Source organism: Chiloscyllium plagiosum, chromosome 13 (assembly GCF_004010195.1).
Source record: "Chiloscyllium plagiosum isolate BGI_BamShark_2017 chromosome 13, ASM401019v2, whole genome shotgun sequence".
NCBI classification, from domain to species: Eukaryota; Metazoa; Chordata; class Chondrichthyes; order Orectolobiformes; family Hemiscylliidae; genus Chiloscyllium; species Chiloscyllium plagiosum.
In genome coordinates, this window is record NC_057722.1 from 40,657,211 (window position 1) to 40,675,504 (window position 18,294).

Sequence of the window (18,294 nt, forward strand, 5' to 3'; positions counted from 1 at the left end):
TCTATATCCTGCTGTAACCTGCCATATGCTTCCTCACTGTCAACAACTCCTCCGACTTTTGTATCATCCGCAAACTTGCTCACCCAATCTTCTAACCCCTCTTCCAGGTCATTTATAAAAATGACAAACAGCAATGGTCCCAAAACAGATCCTTGCGGAACACCGCTAGTGACGGCACTCCATGAAGAAACTTTGCCATCAACTACTACCCTCTGTCTTCTTCCATCTAGCCAATTCCTAATCCAAACCTCCAACTCATCCTCAATGCCATATCTCCGTATTTTCTGCAGTAGCCTACCATGGGGAGCCTTATCAAACGCCTTACTAAAATCCATATATACCACATCTACCGCTTTCCCCTCATCAACCTCCTTCGTCACCTTTTCAAAGAATTCAATAAGGTTTGTGAGGCACGACTTGCCCTTCACAAAACCATGCTGACTGTCCTTGATCACATTATTCCTATCCAGATGTGCATAAATCCTATCCCTTACAATTCTCTCTAAGACTTTGCCCACAACATAAGTGAGACTCACTGGCCTATAGTTACTAGGGTTATCCCTACTCCCCTTTTTGAACAAGGGAACCACATTTGCTATCCTCCAGTCTTCTGGCACTACTCCTGTAGACAAAGAGGACATAAAAATCAAGGCCAATGGCTCTGCAATCTCCTCCCTTGCTTCCCAGAGAATCCTAGGATAAATGCCATCAGGCCCAGGGGACTTATCTATTTTCACCTTTTCCAGGATTTCCAACACCTCTCCTTCCTGAGGTGTGGGGTCCAAAATTGGACACAGTATTCTAAATGGGGACTAAATAGAACTTTAAAAAGTCTCAGTAGCACATCACTGCTTTTATATTCCAAGCCTGTTGAGATAAATGACAACATTACATTTGCTTTCTGAACCACGGGTTCAATCTGCAAGTCAACCTTTAGAGAATCCTGGATTAGCACTCCCAGATCCCTTTGTACTTTGGCTTTATGAATTTTTCACCATTCAGAAAATAGTTAATTCCTGTATTCTTTTTCCCAAAGTGCAAGACCTCACACTTGCTCACATTGAATTTCATCAGCCATTTCCTGGACCACTCTCCTAAACTGTCTAAACCTTTCTGCAGCCTCCCCACCTCCTGAGTACTACCTGCCTGTCCACCTAACTTCGTATCATCGGCGAACTTCGCCAGAATGCCCCCAGTCCCTTCAATCAGATCATTTATATATAAAGTAAACAGCTGCGGCCCCAACACTGAACCCTGCGGAACACCACTTGTCACTAGCTGCCATTCCGCAAAAGAACCTTTTATCCCACTGTCTGCCTTCTGTCAGACAACCAATCCCTAATCCATGCCAGTAGCTCACCTCAAACACCATGGGTCCTCACCTTACTCAGCAGCCTCCCATGAGGCACCTTGTCAAAGGCCTTTTGGAAGTTGAGATAGATAACATCCACTGGGTTTCCCTAGTCTAACCTACTTGTTACCTCTTCAAAGAATTCTAACAGGTTTATCAGGCATGACCTCCCCTAACTAAATCCATGCTGACTTTTTCTAATCTGACCCTGCACTTCCAAGAACTTAGAAATGTCATCTTTAATGATGGATTCTCGAATTTTACCTACAACCAAGGTTAGGCTAATCGCCCTATAATTTTCCATCTTTTGTTCTGGTCCTTTCTTGAACAAGGGGGTTACAACAGTGATTTTCCAATCATCTGAGACTTCCCCGACTCCAGTGATTTGTGAAATATCACAACCAATGCCTCCACTATTTCTTCAGCCAACTCCCTCAGAACTCTAGGATGTAGCCCATTGGGGTCAAGAGATTTATCAATTTTTAGACCTTTTAGCTTTGCTAGCACTTTCTCTTTTGTAGTGGCTACCATACTCAACTCTGCCCCGACTCTCCTTAATTGTTGGGATATTACCCATGTCTTCCGATGTGAAGACTGACACAAAGTGCTTATTAAGTTCGTTAGCTAATTCCTTATCTCCCAGTACTAGCCTTACTGCATCAATTTGGAATGGCCAAATTTCTATTTTTGCCTCTTGTTTGTTTCTTATGTATTGAAAGAAACTTTTACTATCATTTCTAATATTACTAGCTAGCGTACCTTCATATTTGATCCTCTCCTTCCTTATTTCTCGCTTTATTATCCTCTGTTTGTTTTTGTAGTCATCCCAATCTTCATATTTCCCAGTGCCCTTGGCCACTTTATAGGCTCTCTCGTTTTCTGTGATACATTTCCTGACTTCCTTTGTCAACTACGGCTGTCTAATCCCCCCACCCCCGATAATCTTTCTTTTCTTTGGGATGAACCTCTGTACCGTGTCCACAATTATACCCAGAAATTCCTGCCATTGTTGCTCTACTGTTTTCCCACTAGGCTCTGCTTCCAGTTGATTTTCGTCAGTTCCTCCCTCATGCACCTGTAATTACCTTTGCTGAACCGTAACTCCATTACATCTGAATTTGCCTTCTCTCTTTCAAACTGATAACTGAACTCTGCCATATTATGTTCGCTGCCTCCTAAGTGTTCCCTTACTTTAAGATCTTTTACAAAGTCTGGATCATTATATACCACGAAGTCCAGGATAGCCTACTCCCTTGTGGGCTCCATCTCAAGCTGTTCCAAAAAGCCATCCTGTAAACATTCCATGAATTCCCTTTCTTGGATCCACCAGCAACATTATTCACCTAGTCCATTTGCATATTGAAGTCCCGTATGATCACCATGACCTTGCCTTTTTAACATGCCCTGTCTATTTCCTGGTACATCTTGCGCCCCTGGTCCTGACCACTGCTGGGAGGTTGTACATAACTCCCATTATGGTGTTTTTGCCTTTGTGGTTCCTTAACTCCACCCACACAGAGTCCACATCATCTGACGCTTTTTCATTCAGTGCTGTAAATTTAATTTCATTCTTAACTAACACGGCAACCTTGCCCCCTCTGCCCACCATCCTGTCTTTTCTATAAGTTGTAAATCCTTGGCTGTTTAACTGCCAGCCCTGAACCCCCTGCAACCATGTCTCTGTGATGCCTACCGCATCATAATCATTCACGGATTTGTACCGTTAATTCATCTACTTTGTAATGAATATTGTGAACATTCAGGTCAAGCGCCGTAATGTTAATTTTCTTATCATCATGATTTCCAAAACTCTTGTAATATATCCTCAGTTATCCTTCCTTTTTGTTTCATTCCTAGTCTGCCTTGAACTTAAACCCTGCACACATGCTAACCTGCTGCTTATCTTTCTACTTGACTCCATACTCCCTGTTGCTTTCCCTTTCCCTTCCCCCTAACTCACATGTTTAAAGTCCTCGTGACCACCCTATTTATCCTTTTCGCCAGAATACTAGTCCAGATCAGTTCAGGTGGAGACCGTCCCATCAGTACAGATCGTCTCAGTTCCAAAACTGATGTCAATATCCCATGAAATGGAATCCCTCTTTCCCACGCCAATCTTTTAGCCACGTGTTTATTTCCTTAATTTTCTTATTCCTATGCTAATTAAGGCTTATAAAATAAATGGTATCTTAATCAAGAGTGATGTTAATCATTATATAGATTTGGGAAGATCAATTGGTAAATGTCGCCATGATAAAGAATGTCCAAAGTGTATTCAGGACAGTTTCCTGAAACAATATTTTGTGGATCCAATCAGATATCAGGTCTTTTTTTGGATCTGGTAATGTGAAATCAGGCAACTTTAATAAAGGTTCTTAGAGTAAAAGATCACCCCAGGAACAGTCACCACAACATAATAAAATGTAGCATTCAGCTTCAGAGTGAAAAATTTGGATCAGTAGTAACTGTGCTATATACATATGAGAGCAGAGTAGGCTGGAGTTGATAGGGAAAGGAGTTTAGTTGAAAAGACATTGATGAAAATTGTCAGACGTTGAAGAAAATTGTTGATGTCTCACAGCAAAGATGTATCCCAGAAAGAAATACAGTCATATGGAAAAGAAATATGGGATGTGGGTGTCACTGGCTGGCCAGCACTTATTGCCCACCCCTAGTTGCCTTTGAGATGGCAATGATGAACTGCTGCAGTCCACACGCTGTAGGTACATCCACAGTGCCATTGAGGAAGAAATTTCAGGGTTTGGACCCAGTGACAGTAAATAAACTCCAGTTGAATTTCTAATCAATGGTAATCATCAGGATAATGAAATGGGGGCATCAGTGATAGTAATACCATTGAATGTCAGGGAGCAGTGGTTAGGTTATCTTGTATTGGAGATAGTCATTTCTTGCTGTTTGGGTGGCACGGTGGCTCAATGGCTAGCACTGCTGCCTCACAGGTCCCAGGTTCAATTCTAGCCTCAGGCAACTGCCTGTGTGGAGTTTGCACCTTCTCCCTGTGTCTGTGTGAGTTTTCTCTGGGTCCTATAGTTTCCTCCTACATTCCAAAGATGTGCAGGCCAGGTGAATTGGCCATGCTAAATTGCCCATAGTGCTAGGTGCATTCGTCAGAGGGAAAGGGGTCTGGGTGGGTTACTCTTCAGAGGGTTGGTATGGGCTGAAGGGCCTGTTTCCACGCTATAGGGAATCTAACCTAACCTTGTGGGCGGCACGGTGGCACAGTGGTTAGCACTGCTGCCTCACAGCGCCAGAGCCCTGGGTTCAATTCCCGCCTCAGGCAACTGACTGTGTGAAGTTTGCACATTCTCCCCGTGTCTGCGTGGGTTTCCTCCGGGTGCTCTGGTTTCCTCCCACAGTCCAAAAATGTGCAGGTCGGGTGAATTGGCCATGCTAAATTGTCCGTAGTGTTAGGTAAGGGGTAACTGTAGGGATATGGGTGGTTTGCGCTTCGGCGGGTCGGTGTGGACTTGTTGGGCCTGTTTCCACACTGTAAAGTAATCTAAATGTTACTGGTCACTTGTCAGCCTAAGATATTGTTCACATATTGTTACATTTGAACATGGGCTGCTTTAGTATTGACGAATCACAAATGGTACTGAACTTTCTGCAATCATAGAGTCATAGAGACGTACAGCATAGAAACAGATTCTTTATCCAACTCGTCCATACCGACCAGATATCCTAACCTAACCTGGTCCCATTTGCCAGTGTTTGTCTTGTATCCCTCTGAGCCCTCCCTATTCATATACCCATCGAGATGCCTTTTAAATCCTGTAATTGTACCAGACCCCACTACTTCCTCTGGCAGCTCATTCTATATAGACATCACTCCCTGTGTGAAAACGTTGCCCTTTAGGTCCCTTTTAAATCTTTTCCCGTTCACCTTAAATCCTTGCCCTCTAGTTTTAGACTACCAACCGCACCCCCACCACCCCGCACCCCCCCACCCCCTCCCCCCACCCAGGTCTCTTCTTCAGCAACACTCCTCAGGACCTTACCATTAAGTGTATAAGTCTTGCCCTGATTTGCCTTTCCAAAATACAGCACCGCACATGTATCTAAAATAAGGTCCATCTACCATTCCACAGCCCATTGGCACATCTGATCAAGATCCCGTTGTACTCTGAGGTAACTTTCTTCGCTGTCCACTACACCTTACAACTTTAATGTCATCTGCTAAATTGACTAATCTTATCTCATATGTTCACATCCAAATCATTTATATAAAAGTCAAAGAAGCATCAGACATCTAGCAACAGTGGTGGCAACAAATAGGTTAAGTGAACAATTGTTTTCAAATATTTGCACAGACAATAAACAAGGACGTAAAATGTATTGATGATTCTTCGATTTTAATTAACTTCTGCTGGTAAATGGAATTGAGGCTCAGGAACAATTTTTTTTTTCTAATGCAATATACTTTTGAAAATATGTGGGATAATTGATCATGGTGGAAAATTTCACATTCCACAAATATTAAATTGGCTTACAGCATTGAAAAGGTTTTCGTGCAGTTACTTATAAACCTATTATGGTGATAAACCCCAATTATACCTTATGCCTCAAGGTACAATTTTATAAAGGGTGATACTAACAGTGTAAAAGAGTATGTTGTAACAGTTCAGTGATTTCAAATTTATTACAGTCTTGTGCCATATATGGCAGAGGTTTTCTGGGCCATTTGTGCTGGGCTAGGAGTTGAGAGAACTGGCGAAGTCGGGGGAAAATTGCCAGGAGTGGTGTCCAAGATTGCAATGTTGCCACTAGAAAATGTGGCAGCTTAGCTGCTGGCCTAGCTACTAATTAAGGCACTTTGTCTTATTTTTCAGCATCAGCACTGCTTGCTCATTGTACCTTATAATTATCAACCACTCATGGCTTGTGGCTGTGGTAATTCACTATACCAATTGTCCTTTCTATGCTGAGTCTCAGGTCCTGTTTAGTTGACATGGTAGAAGATGAACCACTACACAGTTTTAAAAATAGGGATTTGCCTTAGATTATAAGTTATGTTTTTTGCATAATAGTATTGGTTAGTTTTAATATTTACTAGCTGGGCACAGTCACAACTGTCAGGAGCTGGATATGTCACATTTGTTTTCATCAAGCTGACTGTTTCAACACCCAAACCATCAGGTTGGGTGCAACTAATGCAACTTCAAAATGCATTGTTTCAAAACCATCACCTTACTTACACAATTAATTAACAAATTAAGGCTACTTCTTGTCATAGAGTCATAGAGATGCATAGCATGGAAACAGAATTTTGGTCCAACTAGTCCATGCTGACCAGATAGCCCAACTTAATCTAGTCCCATTTGCCAGCACTTGGCCCATATCCCTCGAAACCCTTCCTACACATATACCCATTCAGATTTAAAATATTGTAATTGTACCAGCCTCCACCACTTCCTCTGACAGCTCATTCCATATCTGCACCACCCTCTGTGTGAAAATGCTGCCCCTTAGATCCCTTATAAATTTTTCTCCTCTCACCCTAAACCTATCCTCTTTAGTTCTGGACTCCCACAACCCAAGGAAAAAATCTTGTCTATTTACCTTATCCATGCCCCTCATGATTTTTTAAACCTGTATAAGGTCACCCCTCAACCTCTGATGCTCCAGGAAAACAGCACATGCCTATTCAGCTTCTCACTATAACTCAAATTCTCCAATGCCTTGTAAATCAACTTCCTTGTAAATCTTTTCTCACTGCTTTGGGGGACATTTTGTCCATTCCAGGAGGGACCATGCAGCTGGGTGAAATATGGGTGTCACAGTGAGATCAGCCAATAACTAGCATCTCCTTTACAGGCAATCCTGCTGCCATGCCCTGGCTTCCTCCCAAAACCTATGTGATCCCTTCATAAGAACTTTGCCATGAATGTATACTCATGTTGTAGTATCGGCAACGGCCACTATTAGCAATGGCGATGCTGAGGTTGTTGAACTGTCTTGTTTTCAGTCCCAGAAATGGGACTTTTCATGAAACATGAAATTTAGCCTATAGAATCACTGACAGCAACTTTTGCATTTCGATGTTCAGCTGCTGATGTTTCCACTGCAGAACTTGCTTCTAATGTTTGGAATGGAGTCAGGTGGATCGAATTTACTATGCTGTCTTTGATTGGTATAGATAATCTGGCATGATCAGTTCGCCCTAGCTGATAGATATAAACAGGAGATTTAGAAGGTCTCCTCATTGCAGGGACTGGCTCTGAGCTGGCTGGTCAAAGCCCATGTAAATAAAGGGTGACTTGTTGATAGGATACCAGCCTCTGTGCAGTTATTCCATTGCTATCATTATCAGTGGAGAACTGATGACAAACATGAACATTCATGTGAACAGATGAATTAGCAGCATTGGTAGGCCATCCAGCCCCTGATCCCACTCTGTTATTCAGTAAGATTGGGACTGACCAGATTACTCTACATATACAGAAAATTTCAGGCCCACACATTTAGATAACTAGTATTCAATTCCAAATTTGATCATGCCACGACATAGACCCAGATATTCTCCTGACCCAAACAACTGTCACTGTCAATGTATACAGAAATTACACCCTGTGGAATCCCCATTGTGGCACACACACAAAGCATTTTTCAGGAAATTGAACTTTCCTCAGGGTAAATCATCAATACCTCTAATCCTCCAAAAAAAACTCCATCTAAATTGGAGACTTCAGAGGATTCCTTTGAAATTAAGTAAAATAGTTACTCAGGAAAAGCTAGGCTATTACATACATTGATTCATTCCTGAGTACTAACTGACCTCACTCACCTACACTTGCTTGAGACCCCTTTCATCCTCTGGACCCTGTCCTGACAACAGCCTGACAATTCTCCCATTCTCCCCAGCTCCTGAATATCTACTGTATTCTACCCGCCAGACCTGACCAAAACCCCCTCACCTCACCTGGATCCACCCCAACCTGGCCTTCTATCTGCATATCCAATCTAACACATCCCCCACTGTCCCCTCAGCCCTGGCTCCATCCCCATTGGTCTCAATTCTCCCACTCAATCTGAACCATCCTAGAAATTGCAGGACTTATTTGCAACCTGGCACACTATCCACAGAACAACCTACCCCTTCCCACTTGCTATTCTACCTACCTGGCACCCTACTCCCTACCCAGCTGGTGCTCTATTCATTGTAACCTTTACTACCTAACATCCTACTGCTACCCATCTGGCATCCTACCTTTGGCACAATACTCCCCACTGCAGTTGGCACTCTGCTTATATGGCACCTTATGACCTACCCATCTGACATGATATCCAGCTGGCACCTTACACCATCTGTAGCTGGCAACCAACTCAGTGACCCTATTAATCTGATACCCTCTTCTCATCCCACGTACCTGGCATCCTACTTACCTGACACTGTGGCACTCTACCCACCTGTTACTGTACTTGCCTGGCACTTTAACTCCTCTATCTGTCTGATACCTTAACCTCCCAGCACCCTAAAAAAACACTTCCTTATTTACTTTTCTTTTGAAAGCAGCTGTCGAAGTCCAAAATATTGCAGCTGACTGCTCTGAAAGGAAACATGGTCATTTCTCAAAAGCAGGTATGCACTACAAAAGAGATTTCAGATTGGAAGTACCCTTCTGCCTTTCTGAAGAAGTCCTGAGCATAATTACTTCAGAAATGCAGAGCTCCCTTCTATCTTAAAATAGGGCTGGAGTGGCAATCTGCATGTGATTCCATTCCTTGGAAAATTATGATAACTTTTTGCTCAGTTGCCAGCGTTTCCAGATCCTGTTCACACTGTTCACTCAGGAATGGTAACTCCACTTATTTTGGTTGCAAAGGGCCATTGTGAATATAACTTAGAAATTCGTTTTGGTTTCAGCAAAGCAGAATTTACAGCAGCAACTGATACCATTTGGATTCATTACCGAAGTTTCAATTTCCACTAGGTAATAAAATGTAAGTCGTAACAATTACCCACTAAATGGACACTCTGTTTAGTAACAAGGGGCAGAATGAGTGGCCAATCCAATACTATCAGTTTGATACCTTGTGTAAAGTTCCAGGGCAGACATTTAGATTTGATACTCTTTAACTTGCATCCCTATTACAGAGCCATGAGTTAAAACCCAAGGAATCCAAAAGTTCTTAAAAGAAACTGCTCCTTAAGACATTGACCTACATTTCCTGAAAACTCTTGGTATAACTAAGGTATGTTTTCTGAACCAGTCATATCAGACTTGAATTGTTACTGCTGTTTGTTACTACTGTTTCCCTCTTCAGAAGTGCTGTCAGTCTTGTTGAGTTTCTTCAGCACTTTGTTTTTTTTGGACTTTCAGCATTTGCAGTGTTTTGGTTTTATTATGGCATTTGTGTTGCAGTGCTATTTCTTCTTTTAACATTCCTCAATAGTTAGTTACATCAGAGACTAGTCACCAAAACCCTCTGCACCCCTTGTCCCAATCAGTCCTCCATCATGTACATAGTTTAGAGGAGAGCTATTAGTAATGAACTACATGAGTTTCCTGCAAAAAGAAAAATTCCCATAGTTCTACCCGACCATAGGGTTGCCTCAGGCAAGGAGAGAAGTTAAATAGGAGAAACCTTCATAATAACCAGTGTGGAAACTGAATCCATTTAGTGAGATTTGAGAAGAGTTGCAGCTCAGGTTGAGGTTCTGGATGTAGGTTTGCTCTCTGACCTGGAAGGTTCATTTCCAGATGTTTCGTCACCATACTCGGTAACATCTTCAGTGGGCCTCTGGGCCTTCCAGTGCAGCGAGCAAACCTACATCCATCGAACCCACTGTTTTCCTGCATTTACATGTAGGATATTCTTGACTATTTGTGGATGTACACTTGGGTGTGGAACTACCCAAACTGAAATTTCTGTGGCTTGTTAGTGATTTCCTTCATTATGTCTTTGAAAATTACTGTTACTTGACCTTGCACTTTGTGTAATTAAAGTGCATTGGCCTCAAGGTAGGCTGTTCTTCATAATAATGGCACAGCAAGAGATTCTGAGAGGAAAATGGGGTGGGTGTAGTGCTGGAAAAGCACAGTGGGTCAACAGCATCCAAGGAGCTGGAGAGTCGATGTTTCGAGCATAAGCTCTTCATCAGGGATGCTCGAAACATCGATTCTCCTACTCCTCGGAAACTGCCTGACTGGCTGTGCTTTTCCAGCACCACACTCCTGACTCTGATCTCCACTCACTTTCTCCCTCTCTGAGAGGAAAGTACTGTTGCAGAAGAAAGCATTCACTCACTGTTAACTCAGTTCATAATGCCATCCCGGTGCTGGTTTCAAACAGGTTTTTGACATTCAATACTTCCTTTTAATTCACGGTCCTTTTCAATCTTTTTGCTCAATCCGCAAACTTTAAAATTCATTCTTTAAGGAGAAATCCCATTTGTTATCCTGTTCACTCAAGCCCCAGTTACCCTTTTTTTTCAATATCAGTTTGGGCTTTTAGCAATTTGTTGGGCAAACCTTATGCTGAATAGTGTCTGGGAAAGCTTAACCACTGTAAGATGGTTTGCAACAACAGAATTTGGTACATTACGTTTTGATCAATGGTTCCTATATCCTTATGGGTTTAGGTGAAAATGTAATGTGAATACATCAGATGGGTCAGTGAGCAGTGTGATGATGGGCTAACAGGACTTGAGCAGAATGATACTTTTCAAAATATGCAACAATGTAATATCCAGTCTGATGATTTTGAGATGTGTTCCTGACATCATTACGCTGAAATGCAATAATCTGCCTGGTGGACAGTATTTGAAATCAGGAGCCCATCTATCATATTCAATTTGTTCAGCTGATAATCTCACTCAGTTGACTAATCAATTGCAATTAAATCTGCTGAATCCAATAATTCGGTCTGGTCCTGAGAGAAACGCCAGGTGAGTTGCTCATTTTTTCTCACTGTTAGTAGAGTGGGTTTAAACACTGCAGCAGGTTAAGCATCAGTCCTCAGCAGTTCAACCTGCTGTGATGTGTGCGCATTGTCTTCTGTGGAAAGTTTGATTTATTAGTTGCCTGGAAGGCAGCAGGCTCACTTATACAATTGCTGCTTCAATTGTCTGCAGCCTGTGTTTTTTTAAGCCAGATAAGGGTAATAGTTTCAGTGCAAAATGCAACTTAAGTGAAAAGGTTGGAAGGAAGTGGGGTGGGGAGATTCAAGATGGCGGCGATCCAGTAGGTCCACATTTGCTGAGCTTTGCCCAGGACCCAGACAAAGTGGGGTACCTACCCTCCCTTCACCTCTTAAACCACTAAAAATGGCTTTTTTCCGGCTGCTATAGCCATTTTGCACCAAACTTTAGCAATTTGGTACACTCTAAAAGGACCAAAGGTAAAGGACCATGGAGTTCGCAACAGGCAGGAACCCCTTTCCCCTATCACTGCTCCCCCTCCCCCGCTTGTCCGCAGCTGCCCTGGGGGACTTACAGACAGAGGCGTGCCTGGTATCGGAGTTTGTCAAGCTCCGAGAGAGATCGATGCTTCAATGGAGTTGACCCTGTCCAGGTGTGAGTCGATCTCGGTCATGCTGCAGAACCATGTCCGGGTGATCGAAAGCCTCGGGCAGCGCGTCGGAGGGGCAGAGCAATGTGCCGCGGCCTACAAGATAGCAGCTGAATCTTCCGTGGGTCAGGTCCAAGCAGTGGAACGCTGAGTCCAGGCCTTGGAGGTTGTTGGAAGAATACTCGGTTGCTGGGCCTTCTCAACAGGAGGAAGAAGGCCAGCTTATTAACTTTTTGGATCAATGGCTCCCACAACTGCTGAGGCTGGAGTCTGAGGTAGGCTGGGTGCAGGTTGAGTGGGCCCACTGGGTCGCAGTGAGCAGACCTGGGTCGGACCAGTGTCCCTGCCCGGTCCTAGTGTGACTCCAGCACTACAGAAACAAACAAATGTTGCTGGAGGCCTCCAGAGCACTGGGGAAGGATCCCCAAGTTATGGTATACAAGGGATCCAAAATAATGCTGTTCCAGGACTTCTCTCCAGTTGTGGTACGCAAGAGGAAGGCATTTGACGAGGTAAAGAAACGTCTGAGGGATTTAAATATTCAGTATTCCATGAGATACCCGGCAAAACTGCACTTCAGTCATAGAGGGTCTATGTATAACTTTGGATTGCCGGAAAAAGCAAAAGAAATTTTGGACGCTCTTAAATAGACTGATTGACCAGAATTATATGGACATTATCTGGTTTTTTGGGGGTGATTTTGAGTTTTCCTTTAATACTTGTCGGGATTGTAATTTTATATGTTTTATTTCATGTTGCTGCATTTCCAAGAATGCCTAGGGTAATAGTATGGAAGGGAGGGTCGGATGCCCACTTTTAATTTCCTTGTTACGAGATATTGGTATTTGTTTATCTTACTTTGCGATGCCTGGGGCGAGAACATGGCTCCAGCAGGAAGGAATCATGACGGGATTATTGGATAGTAGGAGTGCCCCTGTGGACAAGGGGGAAAATCTCCTTTTAGTTATATTATGTTGTTATTTCTTAGTTTTTAGGAGTTTTGTTTTAGTAGTTTCAAAAGTTGTATTTTTAAATTTGTGTGAATTGTTTATGGTCTCTACTCAATGCTTTTTGAATGGGGTTCTTCCTCCTGGGCATCTCAGATTTTCCTGAATGATCATGGCTAGTCATTTGTTTAAATGGTGCACCTGGAATGTCAAAGGGAGTCACTTGGCAATTAAAAGGAAAAAGATACTACCAAGTCTTAAAACAGAGAAGGTCGATGTAGCCCTTTCACAGGAGACACACCTAACTGACAAGGAGCTTTAGAAGCTGCACCAGGGAGGATTTGGCCAGGTTTTCTCATCTTTCATCTCGAAAAGTAGGGGAGTGGCCATTCTTATCGGAAGAATCTTCCATTCCAAAAAATATGAGTCTGGGCGGTTTATAAAACTTAAGGCTCTAATATATGGAGAGGAGTACGGGATTTTGCATGTATATTGCCCCCCAGGCACATCCTTTTAGGTTGGTAACAGATGTGCTTTCCAGGTTGATGGTCCTTGAGGCGCGTCACACAATTATAAGAGGAGATTTTAATTGTATTCTTGATCCCGAGGTGGACAGAATACCTAGGAGCTCTACAGGTATATCTCTGCAATCTGGGCAGTTGGTTGATCTGAATAGAGAGTTAGGATTGCTAGATGTGTGGAGGTGTCTTCACCCTGAGGGTAGAGATTTTATTTTTTATTCTAACCCACAAAAGCGTCATACCAGAATCGATATTTTTTTGTCCCCTCGACCTTTCTGGATTCGATACTGTCTTGTAAAATAGGGAATATAGCTGTTTCCGACCACGTGGCAGTGTATATGAAAGTCAAGGCTAATGGTGACAAGATGGCTTCCCGACATTGGCGTATGGACCCTATTGAAGGATAATAAATTTATAGAATACTTTTCAAAGGAATTTAAAGCTGTCTGGGGCATTAAACTAGGTACGGCCAGTAACCCGTCAGTGATGTGGCAGACTGCCAAGGCCTACACAGGGGGCTTTATTAACTCATATTCTGAGACCTGGATATGACAGAGGGGAGGCTCACTTGAAGGCAGCTGAGTCAGCGTATGTTGATACGCCGTCCATAACCAAATTACAGCAGGTTACAGCCCTCAGGGCTACTTTGAATGCTACACTTACTCAACAGCAAAGAGGGAGATACTATTTGCGAAGCAGAGACTATTTGAGTCGGGCAATAAGCCAGGCAGGTATCTAGCATACCTTGCCAAAAAGAAGAAGGCTCCCCAATCTATCACATCTATTGGAAAGGGTGCTGTTACTTTGACTTGTGATTCTAAAAAGATCAATGCAGCATTTAGAAAGTTCTATTTTAAGCTGTATAAGTCGGAGAGCTGTGAGGATAGAGCAAGGAAGATGGAGTCTTTTTTTAAGAATTTGGATCTCTCAGGCATAATCTTGGAACAGGCGTCTTTTTTTTAGACTGCCCCCCGACAACTCAGGAAGTGCAGGAGGCGGTGAGGCAGCTCCAGAGTGGCAAAGCACCCGGGCCAGATGGTTTTCAGATTGAGTTCTATAAAGAGTTTATAGCCGAATTGACCGAACCACTTACAGACATGTACAACTACTCATTCAGTCAGGGTAGTCTCCCACCCTCTTTGAGAGAAGCAAATATTTCTCTCATGCTTAAGAAAGGAAAAGCCGCAGATGACTGTACTTCATACAGGCTTATATCCTCATTGAATGTGGACTTTAAAATCCTCTCAAAAATGCTGGCATTAAGACTGGAGAGGGTTTTGCCATTTATTATAAAAGAGGATCAGATGGGGTTTATTAAGGATCACAGATCTACTAATAATATCAGAAGAGTTTTAAATATGTGCAAGTCTGCCAGCAAAGAGCGATCCCGGGATTAGTCGTCTTCCTAGATAGAGAGAAAGCATTCGACCGGGTGGAATGGCTTGACCTTTTTTATACTAAGGAACGGTTTGGCTTTGGAGAGGTTTTTACCAAATGGGTCGCAGTGCTATATAATGACCTGAAAGCAGTGGTGATTACCAATGGGATGTGATCAGATAGTTTTAGTATTGGCAGAGGTTATTGTCAAGGGTGCTCTCTTTCACCACTACTATTTACACTAGTGACCAAACCACTGGTGGAAACCATCTGAACGGACCCCAGTATAATGGCCCCAGAGGTAGGATCAGGCAAGCATAAGATTACTCTTCATGCGAATGACGTCCTTCTTTTCTTAAATGATCCATTGATATCTGTCCCCCGCTTAATTCAAGTGGTTAATTTATTTGGTATGTTTTCATGGTACAAAATTAATTTTACGAAATCAGAGGCTATGCCGCTAGGAGGTCTTACCAGTCGGTAGGAGGTCTTACCCTCTCCCACTGCAACTCCCAGGTCATTTCCTCTGCCCTGACTCTATGCTACTTTCTCCCCACCCCTAACCTCCTCTCACTTATCTCTCCACCCTTCAGGTTCTCTGCCTGTATTCCTGATGAAGGGCTTTTGCCCGAACCGTCGGTTTTACTGCTGCTCGGATGTTGCTTGAACTGCTGTGCTTTTCCAGCACCACTCTAATCTAGACTCTGGTCTTGCCAGCATGTCTAACTTTGCAGATGGAACCCGCTTCCCCTTTCGGTGGTCACAGGGAGGTTTTCTTTATTTAGGTATTTTGATTACCCCGGTATATGGTCAGCGATATAAAGCTAACTATACACATCTATTAGAGAAAATAAGTAGGACCTCTAGCGTTGGGAAGATCTCCCGATATCCTGGTTAGGAAGAATAGCTCTGGTCAAGATGAATGTTTTCCCTCGCCTACTATACTCTATGTGAATGCTTCCTTTGATGTTGCCGAGTCGGGCGCTGCATGAGCTTAATGTTTGGCTCTGTTCCTTTGTTTGGAATCATAGACGGCCCTTTATTAAATTAGATAAATTGTAGCTCCCACAAGAAAGGGGAGGTCTAGATTTCTCGGATTTTAGGAAGTACCAACCAAGCTCCTTGCTATCATATGTGGCTGATTGGGCCTCTCACGATCCACAATCAATTTGGCTGGATATCAAGGCTTTCCAAGCAAAATGGCCCCTCATCAATCTATTGTTTATGGATAAGATGAGAACTGTCACAGATCTTTGTAAAAGTCCGATTGTTCTTAACACAATCAAAGCTTGGAGGATGATCTGACAGGGTGAGGGTAATCTACAAAAAACCTCCCCCTTTACTCCAATAGTGGGAATGTTAGGATTTCAGCCAGGTTTGATAGACGCTGAATTTAAAGTTTGGGAGTCCAGAGGAATCTCCTGCTTGGGAAGGTCATGATGTCCTTCAAACAGTTATGTCAGAAGTTTGGGTTACCGAGCAAGGATCTTTTTTGATATTTTCAAGTACGAGACTTCATACAAAAAAAGACCACATTGATGATCAACCCTTATAAATCAGATACGGAGAGGAGAGTGCTTCGGCCAATGGGTGCCCCCTCGGTCAGTACTCTCTATCACTCGCTAGGTAATAATGTATTGAAGGATGTGGAATGACTATATAAAACCAGGACTCAAGAATTATGGATGGAAATCTCAGAGATGTGGGAGAAAATCTGGGAAAATGCCAGGAAGATCTTGATCAGAAATAGGACTCAAGCTATTTAATTGAAGATACTTCATAGGGCTCATATAGCACCAGAGTGGCTTGCAAAGTTTAAGGCAGGAGTGTCCCCAGTGTGCCATAGGATAGTTATGGAACATATTCCTTTGGACTTCCTTACAAATATGGTACACCAAAAAACAGAATTGTTCTATAGAACATGGCAGCCCTTCTTGAACTACACCGATGCAGATGTATCAGCCACACTGTCTAGGGCCTTTGTTGAGCTGTGAGGATGATGTCTGTCATTTCAGGGGGCCCTGGGAGGAAGAATCCCGCATAAATATGGGTTTTGTTATGACTTAATATAATTTTATTTTAAATGTTTATTTATTTATCTTCTTTTTTGTTAGTTATGTACAGGATTGTAATTTTTTTATATAGAGTTTTTTTCTTATATCTTGCTTTGTGTTTTGGTAGTTTGCAGAGTAGGTTAGTAATTTTCATTATTTATATCGATATCGCTATTAGGTTGTAAAGTGGTTACACAATTTTGTATTTGTTTTGTAATTTTGTAAAAGAAAACCCAAAAACTTCTTTCTTTTCAATAAAAATATTTATTAAAAATAGGAAGCAGAAAACAATAGGAAGGAGGGAGAAAATGTGATGCCCAGTGCAGGGGCCACTTGAATCAATAAATGCTGCTTAACCTGCACTGGGTGAAGAGATGAGGGATAGCAGAACGCAGCTACCACAGAGACATACCAGGAGGTGCTTTTTATTCATTCACAGGATGAAAGTGTCACTGGCCAGTCCAATCCTAATTGCCAGAGGGCCGTTAAGTGTGAATCTGAAGTCACATGGAGGCCATATCAGTTAAGGATGGCAGATTTCCTTCCCCAAAGGGCATGAGATAACCAGATGGGGCTTTGCAACAATTGCCAATGGCTTCACAGTCATCATTATACTTTTAATTCCAGATTTTCATTGAATTTGGATTCCACCATCTGTGTGATGGGATTTGGACCTGCATCCCCACAACTTTATTTGGATCTCTGGACTAACAGCCCAGCAATAATGACTCTAGGCCATCACCTCCCCTTATATATCCAAATATGTGTACAGGGACAGATTGACTTACTGAAAAATTTTGGAGACACAGTACCAGAAGTGAATCAAGCTCTTGTGATGCACATCTCTCTGGAATATGCTGACAGTCGCAAAAGAGTGGAATCAAACCTGGCTCCCTGACCCTGTGAGCCAGCAGTGCTACCACTAACCACTGTGCCACCCACAAACTGGATATCTTCATCAGAGAATGCACTGGTGTCTTGAGGCTTATCTTTCTCCTGGGCAGTGTGCCTCCAACTGCATGTGGGAGCATCCAGTGACAGTGACCTTGAAGGTAGATTTGTCCTGAACTGCTTTGAGACTGGATTCTTTCAGGTTGCAGGGTGGCCAACATGGAGTAACAGAACCTAACTCTTCATGAGAGCTTTTACTTGTGCAAGATCTTTCCCAGGATGGACAACATATCGGATTTACTATAGACTGCCAATCGGGCAAAGCCAGAGGTTTGCAGTGATGGCAGGCTTCTGATTTGCACTTTGCTCTCTGCGACAGAGAGGGGCTATCTAGGAGAAGATGAGTCTCAAGACACCAGGGCATTCTCTGATGAAGATATCCAGTTTGTGGGTGGCACGGTGGTTAGTGGTAGCACTGCTGCCTCACAGGGACAGGGAGCCAGGTTTGATTCCATGCTTGTGTGACTGTGTGTGATGTTTGCACACTCTCCCTGTGTCTGCATAGGTTTCCTCCCACAGTACAAAGATGTGCAGGTTAGATGGATTGGCCATGGTACATCA